This window comes from Rhinoderma darwinii, unplaced genomic scaffold (assembly GCF_050947455.1).
Source record: "Rhinoderma darwinii isolate aRhiDar2 unplaced genomic scaffold, aRhiDar2.hap1 Scaffold_595, whole genome shotgun sequence".
NCBI lineage: Eukaryota > Metazoa > Chordata > Amphibia > Anura > Rhinodermatidae > Rhinoderma > Rhinoderma darwinii.
Window position 1 is genome coordinate 40,617 of NW_027464149.1, and position 26,192 is coordinate 66,808.

Below are 26,192 nucleotides of genomic sequence, written 5' to 3' on the forward strand. Positions count from 1 at the left end.
GGGCAGGCGAGCGGGCGGGCTGCTTTATTGGCTGTTTGCTGTTCCCCTACTCCACTCCACTATTTGACTGTTGTGCTGCATCAATCAATCAATCAATCAATCAATCAATCAATCAATCAATCAATCAGTGGCTGGCTCAGGTGCAGCTCTTTAACTTACCTAAAAGGGAGGGCGGAGAGAAGACAAGGAAGGTGAATGAGGTGTTCCAATGTGAAATGCCGGAAACACAGAAACACAGACGACACACAACAAGAGGTGGCAATCTATTCATTAATTGCATTTAATCAATGAGCTCATTATCACTCATGCATTGTCCAACAGGTGTTGAAATAATGGGATTAAAAGGGGAGATCCCTTCAGAAAGACAGAAACAATAGCAAAGACAAAAAACACTTTTGGAATCTGCTTTTAGTCAACACATAAGGAAAGGGTGCACCGGTCCTGGAAATACTGCAATACCAGGTCAATGCGTGGAGTGGACAGAGCAAGCTCTATTTCCATCTCCCTGTTCTAAAAATCCATTTAATATATGGTCCCCAGATAGGGGACGTATCAGATATTAAACTGATAAGAACAGATACTACACTTGATCTTAGCCAAAAGGCCGAGAAGCGATAACCCGAACGGGCCGCGCGTTGCCCGAGCCTGCCCGATACTGCTGTTCAGCCCTTGCAGCGATTCAGCCTACTTCTAGGCAATTCCATGGGGCCCTGCAGGCTCACACACTCACAGCTACACGGGAGGTGAATAAAGGCCGGAGAGGAAGCCAGACAGGATTTGCTTCTTTTGCTTGCACCACAATGCAGTGCTGAAAGAGGAGGAATCTACATAAAAACGCCTTCCTGGCAACGCCCAAATGCCCTGCTGCCATGCAGATAAACACTGGCAGCGGCAGCAAGTGCATGCCCACAGCCACCCCTTGTTCCTTCACACCTTGTATCAGCTGTAATCCAGTCCAGTCCAGTGCTGCCTGCTGAGCAGCACTGACCAACACTGCCTGGGCCCAGGCTTTTATCTCTGAGGCCCCATTATGATGTCAGAAAGCTGGCTCTGGAATCCTGAGGGCTCCACTATGACACGTGCAAAGTTCCGTCTGAACTTTATATAAGACGGTGAGGCTCAGTCAGTCACTCAGTGTTGCCTGAGAGGGCAACACCGCAACAGCCGGCCGCCAGGCTGTCTTTTTTTTGCACAGCTAGTTGCCTCCAGGAGGCCACAAGAGGGAGACAAGGGACTGCAAAATGGAAAATAGGCATCCACCAACTTTACAGACAACTTCTCCTTGCTCCTACAACCTCCATCCTTGCACAGTTTGTTATTCTTCTAGGTAACATAGTAACAAATCCAAATTGCTGCTCTCTTTGTAGGCAAGCAAGGCTTTGTTGCAACTGCAATTCTTACTTCTTCTTGAAATGTAGGGACGACAGTACATTCCATCACATCCATCTAGTGTACACAGGTAGGTCCATTGTGGCGGGCAGGCGAGCGGGCGGGCTGCTTTATTGGCTGTTTGCTGTTCCCCTACTCCACTCCACTATTTGACTGTTGTGCTGCATCAATCAATCAATCAATCAATCAATCAATCAATCAATCAATCAATCAATCAATCAATCAATCAGTGGCTGACTCAGGTGCAGCTCTTTAACTTACCTAAAAGGGAGGGCGGAGAGAAGACAAGGAAGGTGAATGAGGTGTTCCAATGTGAAATGCCGGAAACACAGAAACACAGACGACACACAACAAGAGGTGGCAATCTATTCATTAATTGCATTTAATCAATGAGCTCATTATCACTCATGCATTGTCCAACAGGTGTTGAAATAATGGGATTAAAAGGGGAGATCCCTTCAGAAAGACAGAAACAATAGCAAAGACAAAAAACACTTTTGGAATCTGCTTTTAGTCAACACATAAGGAAAGGGTGCACCGGTCCTGGAAATACTGCAATACCAGGTCAATGCGTGGAGTGGACAGAGCAAGCTCTATTTCCATCTCCCTGTTCTAAAAATCCATTTAATATATGGTCCCCAGATAGGGGACGTATCAGATATTAAACTGATAAGAACAGATACTACACTTGATCTTAGCCAAAAGGCCGAGAAGCGATAACCCGAACGGGCCGCGCGTTGCCCGAGCCTGCCCGATACTGCTGTTCAGCCCTTGCAGCGATTCAGCCTACTTCTAGGCAATTCCATGGGGCCCTGCAGGCTCACACACTCACAGCTACACGGGAGGTGAATAAAGGCCGGAGAGGAAGCCAGACAGGATTTGCTTCTTTTGCTTGCACCACAATGCAGTGCTGAAAGAGGAGGAATCTACATAAAAACGCCTTCCTGGCAACGCCCAAATGCCCTGCTGCCATGCAGATAAACACTGGCAGCGGCAGCAAGTGCATGCCCACAGCCACCCCTTGTTCCTTCACACCTTGTATCAGCTGTAATCCAGTCCAGTCCAGTGCTGCCTGCTGAGCAGCACTGACCAACACTGCCTGGGCCCAGGCTTTTATCTCTGAGGCCCCATTATGATGTCAGAAAGCTGGCTCTGGAATCCTGAGGGCTCCACTATGACACGTGCAAAGTTCCGTCTGAACTTTATATAAGACGGTGAGGCTCAGTCAGTCACTCAGTGTTGCCTGAGAGGGCAACACTGCAACAGCCGGCCGCCAGGCTGTCTTTTTTTTGCACAGCTAGTTGCCTCCAGGAGGCCACAAGAGGGAGACAAGGGACTGCAAAATGGAAAATAGGCATCCACCAACTTTACAGACAACTTCTCCTTGCTCCTACAACCTCCATCCTTGCACAGTTTGTTATTCTTCTAGGTAACATAGTAACAAATCCAAATTGCTGCTCTCTTTGTAGGCAAGCAAGGCTTTGTTGCAACTGCAATTCTTACTTCTTCTTGAAATGTAGGGACGACAGTACATTCCATCACATCCATCTAGTGTACACAGGTAGGTCCATTGTGGCGGGCAGGCGAGCGGGCGGGCTGCTTTATTGGCTGTTTGCTGTTCCCCTACTCCACTCCACTATTTGACTGTTGTGCTGCATCAATCAATCAATCAATCAATCAATCAATCAATCAATCAATCAGTGGCTGGCTCAGGTGCAGCTCTTTAACTTACCTAAAAGGGAGGGCGGAGAGAAGACAAGGAAGGTGAATGAGGTGTTCCAATGTGAAATGCCGGAAACACAGAAACACAGACGACACACAACAAGAGGTGGCAATCTATTCATTAATTGCATTTAATCAATGAGCTCATTATCACTCATGCATTGTCCAACAGGTGTTGAAATAATGGGATTAAAAGGGGAGATCCCTTCAGAAAGACAGAAACAATAGCAAAGACAAAAAACACTTTTGGAATCTGCTTTTAGTCAACACATAAGGAAAGGGTGCACCGGTCCTGGAAATACTGCAATACCAGGTCAATGCGTGGAGTGGACAGAGCAAGCTCTATTTCCATCTCCCTGTTCTAAAAATCCATTTAATATATGGTCCCCAGATAGGGGACGTATCAGATATTAAACTGATAAGAACAGATACTACACTTGATCTTAGCCAAAAGGCCGAGAAGCGATAACCCGAACGGGCCGCGCGTTGCCCGAGCCTGCCCGATACTGCTGTTCAGCCCTTGCAGCGATTCAGCCTACTTCTAGGCAATTCCATGGGGCCCTGCAGGCTCACACACTCACAGCTACACGGGAGGTGAATAAAGGCCGGAGAGGAAGCCAGACAGGATTTGCTTCTTTTGCTTGCACCACAATGCAGTGCTGAAAGAGGAGGAATCTACATAAAAACGCCTTCCTGGCAACGCCCAAATGCCCTGCTGCCATGCAGATAAACACTGGCAGCGGCAGCAAGTGCATGCCCACAGCCACCCCTTGTTCCTTCACACCTTGTATCAGCTGTAATCCAGTCCAGTCCAGTGCTGCCTGCTGAGCAGCACTGACCAACACTGCCTGGGCCCAGGCTTTTATCTCTGAGGCCCCATTATGATGTCAGAAAGCTGGCTCTGGAATCCTGAGGGCTCCACTATGACACGTGCAAAGTTCCGTCTGAACTTTATATAAGACGGTGAGGCTCAGTCAGTCACTCAGTGTTGCCTGAGAGGGCAACACTGCAACAGCCGGCCGCCAGGCTGTCTTTTTTTTGCACAGCTAGTTGCCTCCAGGAGGCCACAAGAGGGAGACAAGGGACTGCAAAATGGAAAATAGGCATCCACCAACTTTACAGACAACTTCTCCTTGCTCCTACAACCTCCATCCTTGCACAGTTTGTTATTCTTCTAGGTAACATAGTAACAAATCCAAATTGCTGCTCTCTTTGTAGGCAAGCAAGGCTTTGTTGCAACTGCAATTCTTACTTCTTCTTGAAATGTAGGGACGACAGTACATTCCATCACATCCATCTAGTGTACACAGGTAGGTCCATTGTGGCGGGCAGGCGAGCGGGCGGGCTGCTTTATTGGCTGTTTGCTGTTCCCCTACTCCACTCCACTATTTGACTGTTGTGCTGCATCAATCAATCAATCAATCAATCAATCAATCAATCAATCAATCAATCAATCAATCAGTGGCTGACTCAGGTGCAGCTCTTTAACTTACCTAAAAGGGAGGGCGGAGAGAAGACAAGGAAGGTGAATGAGGTGTTCCAATGTGAAATGCCGGAAACACAGAAACACAGACGACACACAACAAGAGGTGGCAATCTATTCATTAATTGCATTTAATCAATGAGCTCATTATCACTCATGCATTGTCCAACAGGTGTTGAAATAATGGGATTAAAAGGGGAGATCCCTTCAGAAAGACAGAAACAATAGCAAAGACAAAAAACACTTTTGGAATCTGCTTTTAGTCAACACATAAGGAAAGGGTGCACCGGTCCTGGAAATACTGCAATACCAGGTCAATGCGTGGAGTGGACAGAGCAAGCTCTATTTCCATCTCCCTGTTCTAAAAATCCATTTAATATATGGTCCCCAGATAGGGGACGTATCAGATATTAAACTGATAAGAACAGATACTACACTTGATCTTAGCCAAAAGGCCGAGAAGCGATAACCCGAACGGGCCGCGCGTTGCCCGAGCCTGCCCGATACTGCTGTTCAGCCCTTGCAGCGATTCAGCCTACTTCTAGGCAATTCCATGGGGCCCTGCAGGCTCACACACTCACAGCTACACGGGAGGTGAATAAAGGCCGGAGAGGAAGCCAGACAGGATTTGCTTCTTTTGCTTGCACCACAATGCAGTGCTGAAAGAGGAGGAATCTACATAAAAACGCCTTCCTGGCAACGCCCAAATGCCCTGCTGCCATGCAGATAAACACTGGCAGCGGCAGCAAGTGCATGCCCACAGCCACCCCTTGTTCCTTCACACCTTGTATCAGCTGTAATCCAGTCCAGTCCAGTGCTGCCTGCTGAGCAGCACTGACCAACACTGCCTGGGCCCAGGCTTTTATCTCTGAGGCCCCATTATGATGTCAGAAAGCTGGCTCTGGAATCCTGAGGGCTCCACTATGACACGTGCAAAGTTCCGTCTGAACTTTATATAAGACGGTGAGGCTCAGTCAGTCACTCAGTGTTGCCTGAGAGGGCAACACTGCAACAGCCGGCCGCCAGGCTGTCTTTTTTTTGCACAGCTAGTTGCCTCCAGGAGGCCACAAGAGGGAGACAAGGGACTGCAAAATGGAAAATAGGCATCCACCAACTTTACAGACAACTTCTCCTTGCTCCTACAACCTCCATCCTTGCACAGTTTGTTATTCTTCTAGGTAACATAGTAACAAATCCAAATTGCTGCTCTCTTTGTAGGCAAGCAAGGCTTTGTTGCAACTGCAATTCTTACTTCTTCTTGAAATGTAGGGACGACAGTACATTCCATCACATCCATCTAGTGTACACAGGTAGGTCCATTGTGGCGGGCAGGCGAGCGGGCGGGCTGCTTTATTGGCTGTTTGCTGTTCCCCTACTCCACTCCACTATTTGACTGTTGTGCTGCATCAATCAATCAATCAATCAATCAATCAATCAATCAATCAATCAATCAATCAATCAGTGGCTGGCTCAGGTGCAGCTCTTTAACTTACCTAAAAGGGAGGGCGGAGAGAAGACAAGGAAGGTGAATGAGGTGTTCCAATGTGAAATGCCGGAAACACAGAAACACAGACGACACACAACAAGAGGTGGCAATCTATTCATTAATTGCATTTAATCAATGAGCTCATTATCACTCATGCATTGTCCAACAGGTGTTGAAATAATGGGATTAAAAGGGGAGATCCCTTCAGAAAGACAGAAACAATAGCAAAGACAAAAAACACTTTTGGAATCTGCTTTTAGTCAACACATAAGGAAAGGGTGCACCGGTCCTGGAAATACTGCAATACCAGGTCAATGCGTGGAGTGGACAGAGCAAGCTCTATTTCCATCTCCCTGTTCTAAAAATCCATTTAATATATGGTCCCCAGATAGGGGACGTATCAGATATTAAACTGATAAGAACAGATACTACACTTGATCTTAGCCAAAAGGCCGAGAAGCGATAACCCGAACGGGCCGCGCGTTGCCCGAGCCTGCCCGATACTGCTGTTCAGCCCTTGCAGCGATTCAGCCTACTTCTAGGCAATTCCATGGGGCCCTGCAGGCTCACACACTCACAGCTACACGGGAGGTGAATAAAGGCCGGAGAGGAAGCCAGACAGGATTTGCTTCTTTTGCTTGCACCACAATGCAGTGCTGAAAGAGGAGGAATCTACATAAAAACGCCTTCCTGGCAACGCCCAAATGCCCTGCTGCCATGCAGATAAACACTGGCAGCGGCAGCAAGTGCATGCCCACAGCCACCCCTTGTTCCTTCACACCTTGTATCAGCTGTAATCCAGTCCAGTCCAGTGCTGCCTGCTGAGCAGCACTGACCAACACTGCCTGGGCCCAGGCTTTTATCTCTGAGGCCCCATTATGATGTCAGAAAGCTGGCTCTGGAATCCTGAGGGCTCCACTATGACACGTGCAAAGTTCCGTCTGAACTTTATATAAGACGGTGAGGCTCAGTCAGTCACTCAGTGTTGCCTGAGAGGGCAACACTGCAACAGCCGGCCGCCAGGCTGTCTTTTTTTTGCACAGCTAGTTGCCTCCAGGAGGCCACAAGAGGGAGACAAGGGACTGCAAAATGGAAAATAGGCATCCACCAACTTTACAGACAACTTCTCCTTGCTCCTACAACCTCCATCCTTGCACAGTTTGTTATTCTTCTAGGTAACATAGTAACAAATCCAAATTGCTGCTCTCTTTGTAGGCAAGCAAGGCTTTGTTGCAACTGCAATTCTTACTTCTTCTTGAAATGTAGGGACGACAGTACATTCCATCACATCCATCTAGTGTACACAGGTAGGTCCATTGTGGCGGGCAGGCGAGCGGGCGGGCTGCTTTATTGGCTGTTTGCTGTTCCCCTACTCCACTCCACTATTTGACTGTTGTGCTGCATCAATCAATCAATCAATCAATCAATCAATCAATCAATCAATCAATCAATCAATCAATCAATCAGTGGCTGGCTCAGGTGCAGCTCTTTAACTTACCTAAAAGGGAGGGCGGAGAGAAGACAAGGAAGGTGAATGAGGTGTTCCAATGTGAAATGCCGGAAACACAGAAACACAGACGACACACAACAAGAGGTGGCAATCTATTCATTAATTGCATTTAATCAATGAGCTCATTATCACTCATGCATTGTCCAACAGGTGTTGAAATAATGGGATTAAAAGGGGAGATCCCTTCAGAAAGACAGAAACAATAGCAAAGACAAAAAACACTTTTGGAATCTGCTTTTAGTCAACACATAAGGAAAGGGTGCACCGGTCCTGGAAATACTGCAATACCAGGTCAATGCGTGGAGTGGACAGAGCAAGCTCTATTTCCATCTCCCTGTTCTAAAAATCCATTTAATATATGGTCCCCAGATAGGGGACGTATCAGATATTAAACTGATAAGAAAAGATACTACACTTGATCTTAGCCAAAAGGCCGAGAAGCGATAACCCGAACGGGCCGCGCGTTGCCCGAGCCTGCCCGATACTGCTGTTCAGCCCTTGCAGCGATTCAGCCTACTTCTAGGCAATTCCATGGGGCCCTGCAGGCTCACACACTCACAGCTACACGGGAGGTGAATAAAGGCCGGAGAGGAAGCCAGACAGGATTTGCTTCTTTTGCTTGCACCACAATGCAGTGCTGAAAGAGGAGGAATCTACATAAAAACGCCTTCCTGGCAACGCCCAAATGCCCTGCTGCCATGCAGATAAACACTGGCAGCGGCAGCAAGTGCATGCCCACAGCCACCCCTTGTTCCTTCACACCTTGTATCAGCTGTAATCCAGTCCAGTCCAGTGCTGCCTGCTGAGCAGCACTGACCAACACTGCCTGGGCCCAGGCTTTTATCTCTGAGGCCCCATTATGATGTCAGAAAGCTGGCTCTGGAATCCTGAGGGCTCCACTATGACACGTGCAAAGTTCCGTCTGAACTTTATATAAGACGGTGAGGCTCAGTCAGTCACTCAGTGTTGCCTGAGAGGGCAACACTGCAACAGCCGGCCGCCAGGCTGTCTTTTTTTTGCACAGCTAGTTGCCTCCAGGAGGCCACAAGAGGGAGACAAGGGACTGCAAAATGGAAAATAGGCATCCACCAACTTTACAGACAACTTCTCCTTGCTCCTACAACCTCCATCCTTGCACAGTTTGTTATTCTTCTAGGTAACATAGTAACAAATCCAAATTGCTGCTCTCTTTGTAGGCAAGCAAGGCTTTGTTGCAACTGCAATTCTTACTTCTTCTTGAAATGTAGGGACGACAGTACATTCCATCACATCCATCTAGTGTACACAGGTAGGTCCATTGTGGCGGGCAGGCGAGCGGGCGGGCTGCTTTATTGGCTGTTTGCTGTTCCCCTACTCCACTCCACTATTTGACTGTTGTGCTGCATCAATCAATCAATCAATCAATCAATCAATCAATCAATCAATCAATCAATCAATCAGTGGCTGGCTCAGGTGCAGCTCTTTAACTTACCTAAAAGGGAGGGCGGAGAGAAGACAAGGAAGGTGAATGAGGTGTTCCAATGTGAAATGCCGGAAACACAGAAACACAGACGACACACAACAAGAGGTGGCAATCTATTCATTAATTGCATTTAATCAATGAGCTCATTATCACTCATGCATTGTCCAACAGGTGTTGAAATAATGGGATTAAAAGGGGAGATCCCTTCAGAAAGACAGAAACAATAGCAAAGACAAAAAACACTTTTGGAATCTGCTTTTAGTCAACACATAAGGAAAGGGTGCACCGGTCCTGGAAATACTGCAATACCAGGTCAATGCGTGGAGTGGACAGAGCAAGCTCTATTTCCATCTCCCTGTTCTAAAAATCCATTTAATATATGGTCCCCAGATAGGGGACGTATCAGATATTAAACTGATAAGAACAGATACTACACTTGATCTTAGCCAAAAGGCCGAGAAGCGATAACCCGAACGGGCCGCGCGTTGCCCGAGCCTGCCCGATACTGCTGTTCAGCCCTTGCAGCGATTCAGCCTACTTCTAGGCAATTCCATGGGGCCCTGCAGGCTCACACACTCACAGCTACACGGGAGGTGAATAAAGGCCGGAGAGGAAGCCAGACAGGATTTGCTTCTTTTGCTTGCACCACAATGCAGTGCTGAAAGAGGAGGAATCTACATAAAAACGCCTTCCTGGCAACGCCCAAATGCCCTGCTGCCATGCAGATAAACACTGGCAGCGGCAGCAAGTGCATGCCCACAGCCACCCCTTGTTCCTTCACACCTTGTATCAGCTGTAATCCAGTCCAGTCCAGTGCTGCCTGCTGAGCAGCACTGACCAACACTGCCTGGGCCCAGGCTTTTATCTCTGAGGCCCCATTATGATGTCAGAAAGCTGGCTCTGGAATCCTGAGGGCTCCACTATGACACGTGCAAAGTTCCGTCTGAACTTTATATAAGACGGTGAGGCTCAGTCAGTCACTCAGTGTTGCCTGAGAGGGCAACACTGCAACAGCCGGCCGCCAGGCTGTCTTTTTTTTTGCACAGCTAGTTGCCTCCAGGAGGCCACAAGAGGGAGACAAGGGACTGCAAAATGGAAAATAGGCATCCACCAACTTTACAGACAACTTCTCCTTGCTCCTACAACCTCCATCCTTGCACAGTTTGTTATTCTTCTAGGTAACATAGTAACAAATCCAAATTGCTGCTCTCTTTGTAGGCAAGCAAGGCTTTGTTGCAACTGCAATTCTTACTTCTTCTTGAAATGTAGGGACGACAGTACATTCCATCACATCCATCTAGTGTACACAGGTAGGTCCATTGTGGCGGGCAGGCGAGCGGGCGGGCTGCTTTATTGGCTGTTTGCTGTTCCCCTACTCCACTCCACTATTTGACTGTTGTGCTGCATCAATCAATCAATCAATCAATCAATCAATCAATCAATCAATCAATCAATCAATCAGTGGCTGGCTCAGGTGCAGCTCTTTAACTTACCTAAAAGGGAGGGCGGAGAGAAGACAAGGAAGGTGAATGAGGTGTTCCAATGTGAAATGCCGGAAACACAGAAACACAGACGACACACAACAAGAGGTGGCAATCTATTCATTAATTGCATTTAATCAATGAGCTCATTATCACTCATGCATTGTCCAACAGGTGTTGAAATAATGGGATTAAAAGGGGAGATCCCTTCAGAAAGACAGAAACAATAGCAAAGACAAAAAACACTTTTGGAATCTGCTTTTAGTCAACACATAAGGAAAGGGTGCACCGGTCCTGGAAATACTGCAATACCAGGTCAATGCGTGGAGTGGACAGAGCAAGCTCTATTTCCATCTCCCTGTTCTAAAAATCCATTTAATATATGGTCCCCAGATAGGGGACGTATCAGATATTAAACTGATAAGAACAGATACTACACTTGATCTTAGCCAAAAGGCCGAGAAGCGATAACCCGAACGGGCCGCGCGTTGCCCGAGCCTGCCCGATACTGCTGTTCAGCCCTTGCAGCGATTCAGCCTACTTCTAGGCAATTCCATGGGGCCCTGCAGGCTCACACACTCACAGCTACACGGGAGGTGAATAAAGGCCGGAGAGGAAGCCAGACAGGATTTGCTTCTTTTGCTTGCACCACAATGCAGTGCTGAAAGAGGAATCTACATAAAAACGCCTTCCTGGCAACGCCCAAATGCCCTGCTGCCATGCAGATAAACACTGGCAGCGGCAGCAAGTGCATGCCCACAGCCACCCCTTGTTCCTTCACACCTTGTATCAGCTGTAATCCAGTCCAGTCCAGTGCTGCCTGCTGAGCAGCACTGACCAACACTGCCTGGGCCCAGGCTTTTATCTCTGAGGCCCCATTATGATGTCAGAAAGCTGGCTCTGGAATCCTGAGGGCTCCACTATGACACGTGCAAAGTTCCGTCTGAACTTTATATAAGACGGTGAGGCTCAGTCAGTCACTCAGTGTTGCCTGAGAGGGCAACACTGCAACAGCCGGCCGCCAGGCTGTCTTTTTTTTGCACAGCTAGTTGCCTCCAGGAGGCCACAAGAGGGAGACAAGGGACTGCAAAATGGAAAATAGGCATCCACCAACTTTACAGACAACTTCTCCTTGCTCCTACAACCTCCATCCTTGCACAGTTTGTTATTCTTCTAGGTAACATAGTAACAAATCCAAATTGCTGCTCTCTTTGTAGGCAAGCAAGGCTTTGTTGCAACTGCAATTCTTACTTCTTCTTGAAATGTAGGGACGACAGTACATTCCATCACATCCATCTAGCGTACACAGGTAGGTCCATTGTGGCGGGCAGGCGAGCGGGCGGGCTGCTTTATTGGCTGTTTGCTGTTCCCCTACTCCACTCCACTATTTGACTGTTGTGCTGCATCAATCAATCAATCAATCAATCAATCAATCAATCAATCAATCAATCAATCAATCAGTGGCTGGCTCAGGTGCAGCTCTTTAACTTACCTAAAAGGGAGGGCGGAGAGAAGACAAGGAAGGTGAATGAGGTGTTCCAATGTGAAATGCCGGAAACACAGAAACACAGACGACACACAACAAGAGGTGGCAATCTATTCATTAATTGCATTTAATCAATGAGCTCATTATCACTCATGCATTGTCCAACAGGTGTTGAAATAATGGGATTAAAAGGGGAGATCCCTTCAGAAAGACAGAAACAATAGCAAAGACAAAAAACACTTTTGGAATCTGCTTTTAGTCAACACATAAGGAAAGGGTGCACCGGTCCTGGAAATACTGCAATACCAGGTCAATGCGTGGAGTGGACAGAGCAAGCTCTATTTCCATCTCCCTGTTCTAAAAATCCATTTAATATATGGTCCCCAGATAGGGGACGTATCAGATATTAAACTGATAAGAACAGATACTACACTTGATCTTAGCCAAAAGGCCGAGAAGCGATAACCCGAACGGGCCGTGCGTTGCCCGAGCCTGCCCGATACTGCTGTTCAGCCCTTGCAGCGATTCAGCCTACTTCTAGGCAATTCCATGGGGCCCTGCAGGCTCACACACTCACAGCTACACGGGAGGTGAATAAAGGCCGGAGAGGAAGCCAGACAGGATTTGCTTCTTTTGCTTGCACCACAATGCAGTGCTGAAAGAGGAGGAATCTACATAAAAACGCCTTCCTGGCAACGCCCAAATGCCCTGCTGCCATGCAGATAAACACTGGCAGCGGCAGCAAGTGCATGCCCACAGCCACCCCTTGTTCCTTCACACCTTGTATCAGCTGTAATCCAGTCCAGTCCAGTGCTGCCTGCTGAGCAGCACTGACCAACACTGCCTGGGCCCAGGCTTTTATCTCTGAGGCCCCATTATGATGTCAGAAAGCTGGCTCTGGAATCCTGAGGGCTCCACTATGACACGTGCAAAGTTCCGTCTGAACTTTATATAAGACGGTGAGGCTCAGTCAGTCACTCAGTGTTGCCTGAGAGGGCAACACTGCAACAGCCGGCCGCCAGGCTGTCTTTTTTTTGCACAGCTAGTTGCCTCCAGGAGGCCACAAGAGGGAGACAAGGGACTGCAAAATGGAAAATAGGCATCCACCAACTTTACAGACAACTTCTCCTTGCTCCTACAACCTCCATCCTTGCACAGTTTGTTATTCTTCTAGGTAACATAGTAACAAATCCAAATTGCTGCTCTCTTTGTAGGCAAGCAAGGCTTTGTTGCAACTGCAATTCTTACTTCTTCTTGAAATGTAGGGACGACAGTACATTCCATCACATCCATCTAGTGTACACAGGTAGGTCCATTGTGGCGGGCAGGCGAGCGGGCGGGCTGCTTTATTGGCTGTTTGCTGTTCCCCTACTCCACTCCACTATTTGACTGTTGTGCTGCATCAATCAATCAATCAATCAATCAATCAATCAATCAATCAATCAATCAATCAATCAGTGGCTGGCTCAGGTGCAGCTCTTTAACTTACCTAAAAGGGAGGGCGGAGAGAAGACAAGGAAGGTGAATGAGGTGTTCCAATGTGAAATGCCGGAAACACAGAAACACAGACGACACACAACAAGAGGTGGCAATCTATTCATTAATTGCATTTAATCAATGAGCTCATTATCACTCATGCATTGTCCAACAGGTGTTGAAATAATGGGATTAAAAGGGGAGATCCCTTCAGAAAGACAGAAACAATAGCAAAGACAAAAAACACTTTTGGAATCTGCTTTTAGTCAACACATAAGGAAAGGGTGCACCGGTCCTGGAAATACTGCAATACCAGGTCAATGCGTGGAGTGGACAGAGCAAGCTCTATTTCCATCTCCCTGTTCTAAAAATCCATTTAATATATGGTCCCCAGATAGGGGACGTATCAGATATTAAACTGATAAGAACAGATACTACACTTGATCTTAGCCAAAAGGCCGAGAAGCGATAACCCGAACGGGCCGCGCGTTGCCCGAGCCTGCCCGATACTGCTGTTCAGCCCTTGCAGCGATTCAGCCTACTTCTAGGCAATTCCATGGGGCCCTGCAGGCTCACACACTCACAGCTACACGGGAGGTGAATAAAGGCCGGAGAGGAAGCCAGACAGGATTTGCTTCTTTTGCTTGCACCACAATGCAGTGCTGAAAGAGGAGGAATCTACATAAAAACGCCTTCCTGGCAACGCCCAAATGCCCTGCTGCCATGCAGATAAACACTGGCAGCGGCAGCAAGTGCATGCCCACAGCCACCCCTTGTTCCTTCACACCTTGTATCAGCTGTAATCCAGTCCAGTCCAGTGCTGCCTGCTGAGCAGCACTGACCAACACTGCCTGGGCCCAGGCTTTTATCTCTGAGGCCCCATTATGATGTCAGAAAGCTGGCTCTGGAATCCTGAGGGCTCCACTATGACACGTGCAAAGTTCCGTCTGAACTTTATATAAGACGGTGAGGCTCAGTCAGTCACTCAGTGTTGCCTGAGAGGGCAACACTGCAACAGCCGGCCGCCAGGCTGTCTTTTTTTTGCACAGCTAGTTGCCTCCAGGAGGCCACAAGAGGGAGACAAGGGACTGCAAAATGGAAAATAGGCATCCACCAACTTTACAGACAACTTCTCCTTGCTCCTACAACCTCCATCCTTGCACAGTTTGTTATTCTTCTAGGTAACATAGTAACAAATCCAAATTGCTGCTCTCTTTGTAGGCAAGCAAGGCTTTGTTGCAACTGCAATTCTTACTTCTTCTTGAAATGTAGGGACGACAGTACATTCCATCACATCCATCTAGTGTACACAGGTAGGTCCATTGTGGCGGGCAGGCGAGCGGGCGGGCTGCTTTATTGGCTGTTTGCTGTTCCCCTACTCCACTCCACTATTTGACTGTTGTGCTGCATCAATCAATCAATCAATCAATCAATCAATCAATCAATCAATCAATCAATCAATCAGTGGCTGGCTCAGGTGCAGCTCTTTAACTTACCTAAAAGGGAGGGCGGAGAGAAGACAAGGAAGGTGAATGAGGTGTTCCAATGTGAAATGCCGGAAACACAGAAACACAGACGACACACAACAAGAGGTGGCAATCTATTCATTAATTGCATTTAATCAATGAGCTCATTATCACTCATGCATTGTCCAACAGGTGTTGAAATAATGGGATTAAAAGGGGAGATCCCTTCAGAAAGACAGAAACAATAGCAAAGACAAAAAACACTTTTGGAATCTGCTTTTAGTCAACACATAAGGAAAGGGTGCACCGGTCCTGGAAATACTGCAATACCAGGTCAATGCGTGGAGTGGACAGAGCAAGCTCTATTTCCATCTCCCTGTTCTAAAAATCCATTTAATATATGGTCCCCAGATAGGGGACGTATCAGATATTAAACTGATAAGAACAGATACTACACTTGATCTTAGCCAAAAGGCCGAGAAGCGATAACCCGAACGGGCCGCGCGTTGCCCGAGCCTGCCCGATACTGCTGTTCAGCCCTTGCAGCGATTCAGCCTACTTCTAGGCAATTCCATGGGGCCCTGCAGGCTCACACACTCACAGCTACACGGGAGGTGAATAAAGGCCGGAGAGGAAGCCAGACAGGATTTGCTTCTTTTGCTTGCACCACAATGCAGTGCTGAAAGAGGAGGAATCTACATAAAAACGCCTTCCTGGCAACGCCCAAATGCCCTGCTGCCATGCAGATAAACACTGGCAGCGGCAGCAAGTGCATGCCCACAGCCACCCCTTGTTCCTTCACACCTTGTATCAGCTGTAATCCAGTCCAGTCCAGTGCTGCCTGCTGAGCAGCACTGACCAACACTGCCTGGGCCCAGGCTTTTATCTCTGAGGCCCCATTATGATGTCAGAAAGCTGGCTCTGGAATCCTGAGGGCTCCACTATGACACGTGCAAAGTTCCGTCTGAACTTTATATAAGACGGTGAGGCTCAGTCAGTCACTCAGTGTTGCCTGAGAGGGCAACACTGCAACAGCCGGCCGCCAGACTGTCTTTTTTTTTGCACAGCTAGTTGCCTCCAGGAGGCCACAAGAGGGAGACAAGGGACTGCAAAATGGAAAATAGGCATCCACCAACTTTACAGACAACTTCTCCTTGCTCCTACAACCTCCATCCTTGCACAGTTTGTTATTCTTCTAGGTAACATAGTAACAAATCCAAATTGCTGCTCTCTTTGTAGGCAAGCAAGGCTTTGTTGCAACTGCAATTCTTACTTCTTCTTGAAATGTAGGGACGACAGTACATTCCATCACATCCATCTAGTGTACACAGGTAGGTCCATTGTGGCGGGCAGGCGAGCGGGCGGGCTGCTTTATTGGCTGTTTGCTGTTCCCCTACTCCACTCCACTATTTGACTGTTGTGCTGCATCAATCAATCAATCAATCAATCAATCAATCAATCAATCAATCAATCAATCAATCAATCAGTGGCTGGCTCAGGTGCAGCTCTTTAACTTACCTAAAAGGGAGGGCGGAGAGAAGACAAGGAAGGTGAATGAGGTGTTCCAATGTGAAATGCCGGAAACACAGAAACACAGACGACACACAACAAGAGGTGGCAATCTATTCATTAATTGCATTTAATCAATGAGCTCATTATCACTCATGCATTGTCCAACAGGTGTTGAAATAATGGGATTAAAAGGGGAGATCCCTTCAGAAAGACAGAAACAATAGCAAAGACAAAAAACACTTTTGGAATCTGCTTTTAGTCAACACATAAGGAAAGGGTGCACCGGTCCTGGAAATACTGCAATACCAGGTCAATGCGTGGAGTGGACAGAGCAAGCTCTATTTCCATCTCCCTGTTCTAAAAATCCATTTAATATATGGTCCCCAGATAGGGGACGTATCAGATATTAAACTGATAAGAACAGATACTACACTTGATCTTAGCCAAAAGGCCGAGAAGCGATAACCCGAACGGGCCGCGCGTTGCCCGAGCCTGCCCGATACTGCTGTTCAGCCCTTGCAGCGATTCAGCCTACTTCTAGGCAATTCCATGGGGCCCTGCAGGCTCACACACTCACAGCTACACGGGAGGTGAATAAAGGCCGGAGAGGAAGCCAGACAGGATTTGCTTCTTTTGCTTGCACCACAATGCAGTACTGAAAGAGGAGGAATCTACATAAAAACGCCTTCCTGGCAACGCCCAAATGCCCTGCTGCCATGCAGATAAACACTGGCAGCGGCAGCAAGTGCATGCCCACAGCCACCCCTTGTTCCTTCACACCTTGTATCAGCTGTAATCCAGTCCAGTCCAGTGCTGCCTGCTGAGCAGCACTGACCAACACTGCCTGGGCCCAGGCTTTTATCTCTGAGGCCCCATTATGATGTCAGAAAGCTGGCTCTGGAATCCTGAGGGCTCCACTATGACACGTGCAAAGTTCCGTCTGAACTTTATATAAGACGGTGAGGCTCAGTCAGTCACTCAGTGTTGCCTGAGAGGGCAACACTGCAACAGCCGGCCGCCAGGCTGTCTTTTTTTTGCACAGCTAGTTGCCTCCAGGAGGCCACAAGAGGGAGACAAGGGACTGCAAAATGGAAAATAGGCATCCACCAACTTTACAGACAACTTCTCCTTGCTCCTACAACCTCCATCCTTGCACAGTTTGTTATTCTTCTAGGTAACATAGTAACAAATCCAAATTGCTGCTCTCTTTGTAGGCAAGCAAGGCTTTGTTGCAACTGCAATTCTTACTTCTTCTTGAAATGTAGGGACGACAGTACATTCCATCACATCCATCTAGTGTACACAGGTAGGTCCATTGTGGCGGGCAGGCGAGCGGGCGGGCTGCTTTATTGGCTGTTTGCTGTTCCCCTACTCCACTCCACTATTTGACTGTTGTGCTGCATCAATCAATCAATCAATCAATCAATCAATCAATCAATCAATCAATCAGTGGCTGGCTCAGGTGCAGCTCTTTAACTTACCTAAAAGGGAGGGCGGAGAGAAGACAAGGAAGGTGAATGAGGTGTTCCAATGTGAAATGCCGGAAACACAGAAACACAGACGACACACAACAAGAGGTGGCAATCTATTCATTAATTGCATTTAATCAATGAGCTCATTATCACTCATGCATTGTCCAACAGGTGTTGAAATAATGGGATTAAAAGGGGAGATCCCTTCAGAAAGACAGAAACAATAGCAAAGACAAAAAACACTTTTGGAATCTGCTTTTAGTCAACACATAAGGAAAGGGTGCACCGGTCCTGGAAATACTGCAATACCAGGTCAATGCGTGGAGTGGACAGAGCAAGCTCTATTTCCATCTCCCTGTTCTAAAAATCCATTTAATATATGGTCCCCAGATAGGGGACGTATCAGATATTAAACTGATAAGAACAGATACTACACTTGATCTTAGCCAAAAGGCCGAGAAGCGATAACCCGAACGGGCCGCGCGTTGCCCGAGCCTGCCCGATACTGCTGTTCAGCCCTTGCAGCGATTCAGCCTACTTCTAGGCAATTCCATGGGGCCCTGCAGGCTCACACACTCACAGCTACACGGGAGGTGAATAAAGGCCGGAGAGGAAGCCAGACAGGATTTGCTTCTTTTGCTTGCACCACAATGCAGTGCTGAAAGAGGAGGAATCTACATAAAAACGCCTTCCTGGCAACGCCCAAATGCCCTGCTGCCATGCAGATAAACACTGGCAGCGGCAGCAAGTGCATGCCCACAGCCACCCCTTGTTCCTTCACACCTTGTATCAGCTGTAATCCAGTCCAGTCCAGTGCTGCCTGCTGAGCAGCACTGACCAACACTGCCTGGGCCCAGGCTTTTATCTCTGAGGCCCCATTATGATGTCAGAAAGCTGGCTCTGGAATCCTGAGGGCTCCACTATGACACGTGCAAAGTTCCGTCTGAACTTTATATAAGACGGTGAGGCTCAGTCAGTCACTCAGTGTTGCCTGAGAGGGCAACACTGCAACAGCCGGCCGCCAGGCTGTCTTTTTTTTGCACAGCTAGTTGCCTCCAGGAGGCCACAAGAGGGAGACAAGGGACTGCAAAATGGAAAATAGGCATCCACCAACTTTACAGACAACTTCTCCTTGCTCCTACAACCTCCATCCTTGCACAGTTTGTTATTCTTCTAGGTAACATAGTAACAAATCCAAATTGCTGCTCTCTTTGTAGGCAAGCAAGGCTTTGTTGCAACTGCAATTCTTACTTCTTCTTGAAATGTAGGGACGACAGTACATTCCATCACATCCATCTAGTGTACACAGGTAGGTCCATTGTGGCGGGCAGGCGAGCGGGCGGGCTGCTTTATTGGCTGTTTGCTGTTCCCCTACTCCACTCCACTATTTGACTGTTGTGCTGCATCAATCAATCAATCAATCAATCAATCAATCAATCAATCAATCAATCAATCAATCAGTGGCTGGCTCAGGTGCAGCTCTTTAACTTACCTAAAAGGGAGGGCGGAGAGAAGACAAGGAAGGTGAATGAGGTGTTCCAATGTGAAATGCCGGAAACACAGAAACACAGACGACACACAACAAGAGGTGGCAATCTATTCATTAATTGCATTTAATCAATGAGCTCATTATCACTCATGCATTGTCCAACAGGTGTTGAAATAATGGGATTAAAAGGGGAGATCCCTTCAGAAAGACAGAAACAATAGCAAAGACAAAAAACACTTTTGGAATCTGCTTTTAGTCAACACATAAGGAAAGGGTGCACCGGTCCTGGAAATACTGCAATACCAGGTCAATGCGTGGAGTGGACAGAGCAAGCTCTATTTCCATCTCCCTGTTCTAAAAATCCATTTAATATATGGTCCCCAGATAGGGGACGTATCAGATATTAAACTGATAAGAACAGATACTACACTTGATCTTAGCCAAAAGGCCGAGAAGCGATAACCCGAACGGGCCGCGCGTTGCCCGAGCCTGCCCGATACTGCTGTTCAGCCCTTGCAGCGATTCAGCCTACTTCTAGGCAATTCCATGGGGCCCTGCAGGCTCACACACTCACAGCTACACGGGAGGTGAATAAAGGCCGGAGAGGAAGCCAGACAGGATTTGCTTCTTTTGCTTGCACCACAATGCAGTGCTGAAAGAGGAGGAATCTACATAAAAACGCCTTCCTGGCAACGCCCAAATGCCCTGCTGCCATGCAGATAAACACTGGCAGCGGCAGCAAGTGCATGCCCACAGCCACCCCTTGTTCCTTCACACCTTGTATCAGCTGTAATCCAGTCCAGTCCAGTGCTGCCTGCTGAGCAGCACTGACCAACACTGCCTGGGCCCAGGCTTTTATCTCTGAGGCCCCATTATGATGTCAGAAAGCTGGCTCTGGAATCCTGAGGGCTCCACTATGACACGTGCAAAGTTCCGTCTGAACTTTATATAAGACGGTGAGGCTCAGTCAGTCACTCAGTGTTGCCTGAGAGGGCAACACTGCAACAGCCGGCCGCCAGGCTGTCTTTTTTTTGCACAGCTAGTTGCCTCCAGGAGGCCACAAGAGGGAGACAAGGGACTGCAAAATGGAAAATAGGCATCCACCAACTTTACAGACAACTTCTCCTTGCTCCTACAACCTCCATCCTTGCACAGTTTGTTATTCTTCTAGGTAACATAGTAACAAATCCAAATTGCTGCTCTCTTTGTAGGCAAGCAAGGCTTTGTTGCAACTGCAATTCTTACTTCTTCTTGAAATGTAGGGACGACAGTACATTCCATCACATCCATCTAGTGTACACAGGTAGGTCCATTGTGGCGGGCAGGCGAGCGGGCGGGCTGCTTTATTGGCTGTTTGCTGTTCCCCTACTCCACTCCACTATTTGACTGTTGTGCTGCATCAATCAATCAATCAATCAATCAATCAATCAATCAATCAATCAATCAATCAATCAATCAGTGGCTGGCTCAGGTGCAGCTCTTTAACTTACCTAAAAGGGAGGGCGGAGAGAAGACAAGGAAGGTGAATGAGGTGTTCCAATGTGAAATGCCGGAAACACAGAAACACAGACGACACACAACAAGAGGTGGCAATCTATTCATTAATTGCATTTAATCAATGAGCTCATTATCACTCATGCATTGTCCAACAGGTGTTGACATAATGGGATTAAAAGGGGAGATCCCTTCAGAAAGACAGAAACAATAGCAAAGACAAAAAACACTTTTGGAATCTGCTTTTAGTCAACACATAAGGAAAGGGTGCACCGGTCCTGGAAATACTGCAATACCAGGTCAATGCGTGGAGTGGACAGAGCAAGCTCTATTTCCATCTCCCTGTTCTAAAAATCCATTTAATATATGGTCCCCAGATAGGGGACGTATCAGATATTAAACTGATAAGAACAGATACTACACTTGATCTTAGCCAAAAGGCCGAGAAGCGATAACCCGAACGGGCCGCGCGTTGCCCGAGCCTGCCCGATACTGCTGTTCAGCCCTTGCAGCGATTCAGCCTACTTCTAGGCAATTCCATGGGGCCCTGCAGGCTCACACACTCACAGCTACACGGGAGGTGAATAAAGGCCGGAGAGGAAGCCAGACAGGATTTGCTTCTTTTGCTTGCACCACAATGCAGTGCTGAAAGAGGAGGAATCTACATAAAAACGCCTTCCTGGCAACGCCCAAATGCCCTGCTGCCATGCAGATAAACACTGGCAGCGGCAGCAAGTGCATGCCCACAGCCACCCCTTGTTCCTTCACACCTTGTATCAGCTGTAATCCAGTCCAGTCCAGTGCTGCCTGCTGAGCAGCACTGACCAACACTGCCTGGGCCCAGGCTTTTATCTCTGAGGCCCCATTATGATGTCAGAAAGCTGGCTCTGGAATCCTGAGGGCTCCACTATGACACGTGCAAAGTTCCGTCTGAACTTTATATAAGACGGTGAGGCTCAGTCAGTCACTCAGTGTTGCCTGAGAGGGCAACACTGCAACAGCCGGCCGCCAGGCTGTCTTTTTTTTGCACAGCTAGTTGCCTCCAGGAGGCCACAAGAGGGAGACAAGGGACTGCAAAATGGAAAATAGGCATCCACCAACTTTACAGACAACTTCTCCTTGCTCCTACAACCTCCATCCTTGCACAGTTTGTTATTCTTCTAGGTAACATAGTAACAAATCCAAATTGCTGCTCTCTTTGTAGGCAAGCAAGGCTTTGTTGCAACTGCAATTCTTACTTCTTCTTGAAATGTAGGGACGACAGTACATTCCATCACATCCATCTAGTGTACACAGGTAGGTCCATTGTGGCGGGCAGGCGAGCGGGCGGGCTGCTTTATTGGCTGTTTGCTGTTCCCCTACTCCACTCCACTATTTGACTGTTGTGCTGCATCAATCAATCAATCAATCAATCAATCAATCAATCAATCAATCAATCAATCAGTGGCTGGCTCAGGTGCAGCTCTTTAACTTACCTAAAAGGGAGGGCGGAGAGAAGACAAGGAAGGTGAATGAGGTGTTCCAATGTGAAATGCCGGAAACACAGAAACACAGACGACACACAACAAGAGGTGGCAATCTATTCATTAATTGCATTTAATCAATGAGCTCATTATCACTCATGCATTGTCCAACAGGTGTTGAAATAATGGGATTAAAAGGGGAGATCCCTTCAGAAAGACAGAAACAATAGCAAAGACAAAAAACACTTTTGGAATCTGCTTTTAGTCAACACATAAGGAAAGGGTGCACCGGTCCTGGAAATACTGCAATACCAGGTCAATGCGTGGAGTGGACAGAGCAAGCTCTATTTCCATCTCCCTGTTCTAAAAATCCATTTAATATATGGTCCCCAGATAGGGGACGTATCAGATATTAAACTGATAAGAAAAGATACTACACTTGATCTTAGCCAAAAGGCCGAGAAGCGATAACCCGAACGGGCCGCGCGTTGCCCGAGCCTGCCCGATACTGCTGTTCAGCCCTTGCAGCGATTCAGCCTACTTCTAGGCAATTCCATGGGGCCCTGCAGGCTCACACACTCACAGCTACACGGGAGGTGAATAAAGGCCGGAGAGGAAGCCAGACAGGATTTGCTTCTTTTGCTTGCACCACAATGCAGTGCTGAAAGAGGAGGAATCTACATAAAAACGCCTTCCTGGCAACGCCCAAATGCCCTGCTGCCATGCAGATAAACACTGGCAGCGGCAGCAAGTGCATGCCCACAGCCACCCCTTGTTCCTTCACACCTTGTATCAGCTGTAATCCAGTCCAGTCCAGTGCTGCCTGCTGAGCAGCACTGACCAACACTGCCTGGGCCCAGGCTTTTATCTCTGAGGCCCCATTATGATGTCAGAAAGCTGGCTCTGGAATCCTGAGGGCTCCACTATGACACGTGCAAAGTTCCGTCTGAACTTTATATAAGACGGTGAGGCTCAGTCAGTCACTCAGTGTTGCCTGAGAGGGCAACACTGCAACAGCCGGCCGCCAGGCTGTCTTTTTTTTGCACAGCTAGTTGCCTCCAGGAGGCCACAAGAGGGAGACAAGGGACTGCAAAATGGAAAATAGGCATCCACCAACTTTACAGACAACTTCTCCTTGCTCCTACAACCTCCATCCTTGCACAGTTTGTTATTCTTCTAGGTAACATAGTAACAAATCCAAATTGCTGCTCTCTTTGTAGGCAAGCAAGGCTTTGTTGCAACTGCAATTCTTACTTCTTCTTGAAATGTAGGGGCGACAGTACATTCCATCACATCCATCTAGTGTACACAGGTAGGTCCATTGTGGCGGGCAGGCGAGCGGGCGGGCTGCTTTATTGGCTGTTTGCTGTTCCCCTACTCCACTCCACTATTTGACTGTTGTGCTGCATCAATCAATCAATCAATCAATCAATCAATCAATCAATCAATCAATCAATCAATCAATCAGTGGCTGGCTCAGGTGCAGCTCTTTAACTTACCTAAAAGGGAGGGCGGAGAGAAGACAAGGAAGGTGAATGAGGTGTTCCAATGTGAAATGCCGGAAACACAGAAACACAGACGACACACAACAAGAGGTGGCAATCTATTCATTAATTGCATTTAATCAATGAGCTCATTATCACTCATGCATTGTCCAACAGGTGTTGAAATAATGGGATTAAAAGGGGAGATCCCTTCAGAAAGACAGAAACAATAGCAAAGACAAAAAACACTTTTGGAATCTGCTTTTAGTCAACACATAAGGAAAGGGTGCACCGGTCCTGGAAATACTGCAATACCAGGTCAATGCGTGGAGTGGACAGAGCAAGCTCTATTTCCATCTCCCTGTTCTAAAAATCCATTTAATATATGGTCCCCAGATAGGGGACGTATCAGATATTAAACTGATAAGAACAGATACTACACTTGATCTTAGCCAAAAGGCCGAGAAGCGATAACCCGAACGGGCCGCGCGTTGCCCGAGCCTGCCCGATACTGCTGTTCAGCCCTTGCAGCGATTCAGCCTACTTCTAGGCAATTCCATGGGGCCCTGCAGGCTCACACACTCACAGCTACACGGGAGGTGAATAAAGGCCGGAGAGGAAGCCAGACAGGATTTGCTTCTTTTGCTTGCACCACAATGCAGTGCTGAAAGAGGAGGAATCTACATAAAAACGCCTTCCTGGCAACGCCCAAATGCCCTGCTGCCATGCAGATAAACACTGGCAGCGGCAGCAAGTGCATGCCCACAGCCACCCCTTGTTCCTTCACACCTTGTATCAGCTGTAATCCAGTCCAGTCCAGTGCTGCCTGCTGAGCAGCACTGACCAACACTGCCTGGGCCCAGGCTTTTATCTCTGAGGCCCCATTATGATGTCAGAAAGCTGGCTCTGGAATCCTGAGGGCTCCACTATGACACGTGCAAAGTTCCGTCTGAACTTTATATAAGACGGTGAGGCTCAGTCAGTCACTCAGTGTTGCCTGAGAGGGCAACACTGCAACAGCCGGCCGCCAGGCTGTCTTTTTTTTGCACAGCTAGTTGCCTCCAGGAGGCCACAAGAGGGAGACAAGGGACTGCAAAATGGAAAATAGGCATCCACCAACTTTACAGACAACTTCTCCTTGCTCCTACAACCTCCATCCTTGCACAGTTTGTTATTCTTCTAGGTAACATAGTAACAAATCCAAATTGCTGCTCTCTTTGTAGGCAAGCAAGGCTTTGTTGCAACTGCAATTCTTACTTCTTCTTGAAATGTAGGGACGACAGTACATTCCATCACATCCATCTAGTGTACACAGGTAGGTCCATTGTGGCGGGCAGGCGAGCGGGCGGGCTGCTTTATTGGCTGTTTGCTGTTCCCCTACTCCACTCCACTATTTGACTGTTGTGCTGCATCAATCAATCAATCAATCAATCAATCAATCAATCAATCAATGGCTGGCTCAGGTGCAGCTCTTTAACTTACCTAAAAGGGAGGGCGGAGAGAAGACAAGGAAGGTGAATGAGGTGTTCCAATGTGAAATGCCGGAAACACAGAAACACAGACGACACACAACAAGAGGTGGCAATCTATTCATTAATTGCATTTAATCAATGAGCTCATTATCACTCATGCATTGTCCAACAGGTGTTGAAATAATGGGATTAAAAGGGGAGATCCCTTCAGAAAGACAGAAACAATAGCAAAGACAAAAAACACTTTTGGAATCTGCTTTTAGTCAACACATAAGGAAAGGGTGCACCGGTCCTGGAAATACTGCAATACCAGGTCAATGCGTGGAGTGGACAGAGCAAGCTCTATTTCCATCTCCCTGTTCTAAAAATCCATTTAATATATGGTCCCCAGATAGGGGACGTATCAGATATTAAACTGATAAGAACAGATACTACACTTGATCTTAGCCAAAAGGCCGAGAAGCGATAACCCGAACGGGCCGCGCGTTGCCCGAGCCTGCCCGATACTGCTGTTCAGCCCTTGCAGCGATTCAGCCTACTTCTAGGCAATTCCATGGGGCCCTGCAGGCTCACACACTCACAGCTACACGGGAGGTGAATAAAGGCCGGAGAGGAAGCCAGACAGGATTTGCTTCTTTTGCTTGCACCACAATGCAGTGCTGAAAGAGGAGGAATCTACATAAAAACGCCTTCCTGGCAACGCCCAAATGCCCTGCTGCCATGCAGATAAACACTGGCAGCGGCAGCAAGTGCATGCCCACAGCCACCCCTTGTTCCTTCACACCTTGTATCAGCTGTAATCCAGTCCAGTCCAGTGCTGCCTGCTGAGCAGCACTGACCAACAC

At 47.7% G+C, this 26,192-nt stretch overlaps 18 non-coding genes across 18 annotated transcripts; all 18 read right to left on the reverse strand.

Annotated features, from left to right (window-relative positions):
• Positions 1–425: 425 nt before the first annotated feature.
• On the reverse strand, positions 426–616 carry LOC142725391 (U2 spliceosomal RNA). The gene has a single exon (XR_012876487.1). It is a non-coding gene; the product is annotated as a U2 spliceosomal RNA (small nuclear RNA).
• Positions 617–1,916: 1,300 nt separating this feature from the next.
• Positions 1,917–2,107, reverse strand: LOC142725392 (U2 spliceosomal RNA). The gene has a single exon (XR_012876488.1). It is a non-coding gene; the product is annotated as a U2 spliceosomal RNA (small nuclear RNA).
• Positions 2,108–3,387: 1,280 nt separating this feature from the next.
• On the reverse strand, positions 3,388–3,578 carry LOC142725393 (U2 spliceosomal RNA). Its single transcript, XR_012876489.1, has one exon. It is a non-coding gene; the product is annotated as a U2 spliceosomal RNA (small nuclear RNA).
• A 1,292-nt stretch (positions 3,579–4,870) lies between these two features.
• Positions 4,871–5,061, reverse strand: LOC142725395 (U2 spliceosomal RNA). Its single transcript, XR_012876490.1, has one exon. It is a non-coding gene; the product is annotated as a U2 spliceosomal RNA (small nuclear RNA).
• A 1,292-nt stretch (positions 5,062–6,353) lies between these two features.
• On the reverse strand, positions 6,354–6,544 carry LOC142725396 (U2 spliceosomal RNA). The gene has a single exon (XR_012876491.1). It is a non-coding gene; the product is annotated as a U2 spliceosomal RNA (small nuclear RNA).
• Positions 6,545–7,844: 1,300 nt separating this feature from the next.
• LOC142725377 (U2 spliceosomal RNA) lies at positions 7,845–8,035 on the reverse strand. The gene has a single exon (XR_012876474.1). It is a non-coding gene; the product is annotated as a U2 spliceosomal RNA (small nuclear RNA).
• Positions 8,036–9,327: 1,292 nt separating this feature from the next.
• Positions 9,328–9,518, reverse strand: LOC142725397 (U2 spliceosomal RNA). The gene has a single exon (XR_012876492.1). It is a non-coding gene; the product is annotated as a U2 spliceosomal RNA (small nuclear RNA).
• A 1,293-nt stretch (positions 9,519–10,811) lies between these two features.
• Positions 10,812–11,002, reverse strand: LOC142725398 (U2 spliceosomal RNA). Its single transcript, XR_012876493.1, has one exon. It is a non-coding gene; the product is annotated as a U2 spliceosomal RNA (small nuclear RNA).
• Positions 11,003–12,291: 1,289 nt separating this feature from the next.
• On the reverse strand, positions 12,292–12,482 carry LOC142725400 (U2 spliceosomal RNA). The gene has a single exon (XR_012876495.1). It is a non-coding gene; the product is annotated as a U2 spliceosomal RNA (small nuclear RNA).
• A 1,292-nt stretch (positions 12,483–13,774) lies between these two features.
• Positions 13,775–13,965, reverse strand: LOC142725401 (U2 spliceosomal RNA). The gene has a single exon (XR_012876496.1). It is a non-coding gene; the product is annotated as a U2 spliceosomal RNA (small nuclear RNA).
• Positions 13,966–15,257: 1,292 nt separating this feature from the next.
• On the reverse strand, positions 15,258–15,448 carry LOC142725402 (U2 spliceosomal RNA). Its single transcript, XR_012876497.1, has one exon. It is a non-coding gene; the product is annotated as a U2 spliceosomal RNA (small nuclear RNA).
• A 1,297-nt stretch (positions 15,449–16,745) lies between these two features.
• On the reverse strand, positions 16,746–16,936 carry LOC142725403 (U2 spliceosomal RNA). Its single transcript, XR_012876498.1, has one exon. It is a non-coding gene; the product is annotated as a U2 spliceosomal RNA (small nuclear RNA).
• A 1,284-nt stretch (positions 16,937–18,220) lies between these two features.
• LOC142725404 (U2 spliceosomal RNA) lies at positions 18,221–18,411 on the reverse strand. Its single transcript, XR_012876499.1, has one exon. It is a non-coding gene; the product is annotated as a U2 spliceosomal RNA (small nuclear RNA).
• A 1,292-nt stretch (positions 18,412–19,703) lies between these two features.
• LOC142725406 (U2 spliceosomal RNA) lies at positions 19,704–19,894 on the reverse strand. The gene has a single exon (XR_012876500.1). It is a non-coding gene; the product is annotated as a U2 spliceosomal RNA (small nuclear RNA).
• A 1,296-nt stretch (positions 19,895–21,190) lies between these two features.
• On the reverse strand, positions 21,191–21,381 carry LOC142725407 (U2 spliceosomal RNA). The gene has a single exon (XR_012876501.1). It is a non-coding gene; the product is annotated as a U2 spliceosomal RNA (small nuclear RNA).
• A 1,288-nt stretch (positions 21,382–22,669) lies between these two features.
• On the reverse strand, positions 22,670–22,860 carry LOC142725378 (U2 spliceosomal RNA). The gene has a single exon (XR_012876475.1). It is a non-coding gene; the product is annotated as a U2 spliceosomal RNA (small nuclear RNA).
• Positions 22,861–24,156: 1,296 nt separating this feature from the next.
• On the reverse strand, positions 24,157–24,347 carry LOC142725408 (U2 spliceosomal RNA). The gene has a single exon (XR_012876502.1). It is a non-coding gene; the product is annotated as a U2 spliceosomal RNA (small nuclear RNA).
• A 1,276-nt stretch (positions 24,348–25,623) lies between these two features.
• Positions 25,624–25,814, reverse strand: LOC142725409 (U2 spliceosomal RNA). Its single transcript, XR_012876503.1, has one exon. It is a non-coding gene; the product is annotated as a U2 spliceosomal RNA (small nuclear RNA).
• Positions 25,815–26,192: the final 378 nt, after the last annotated feature.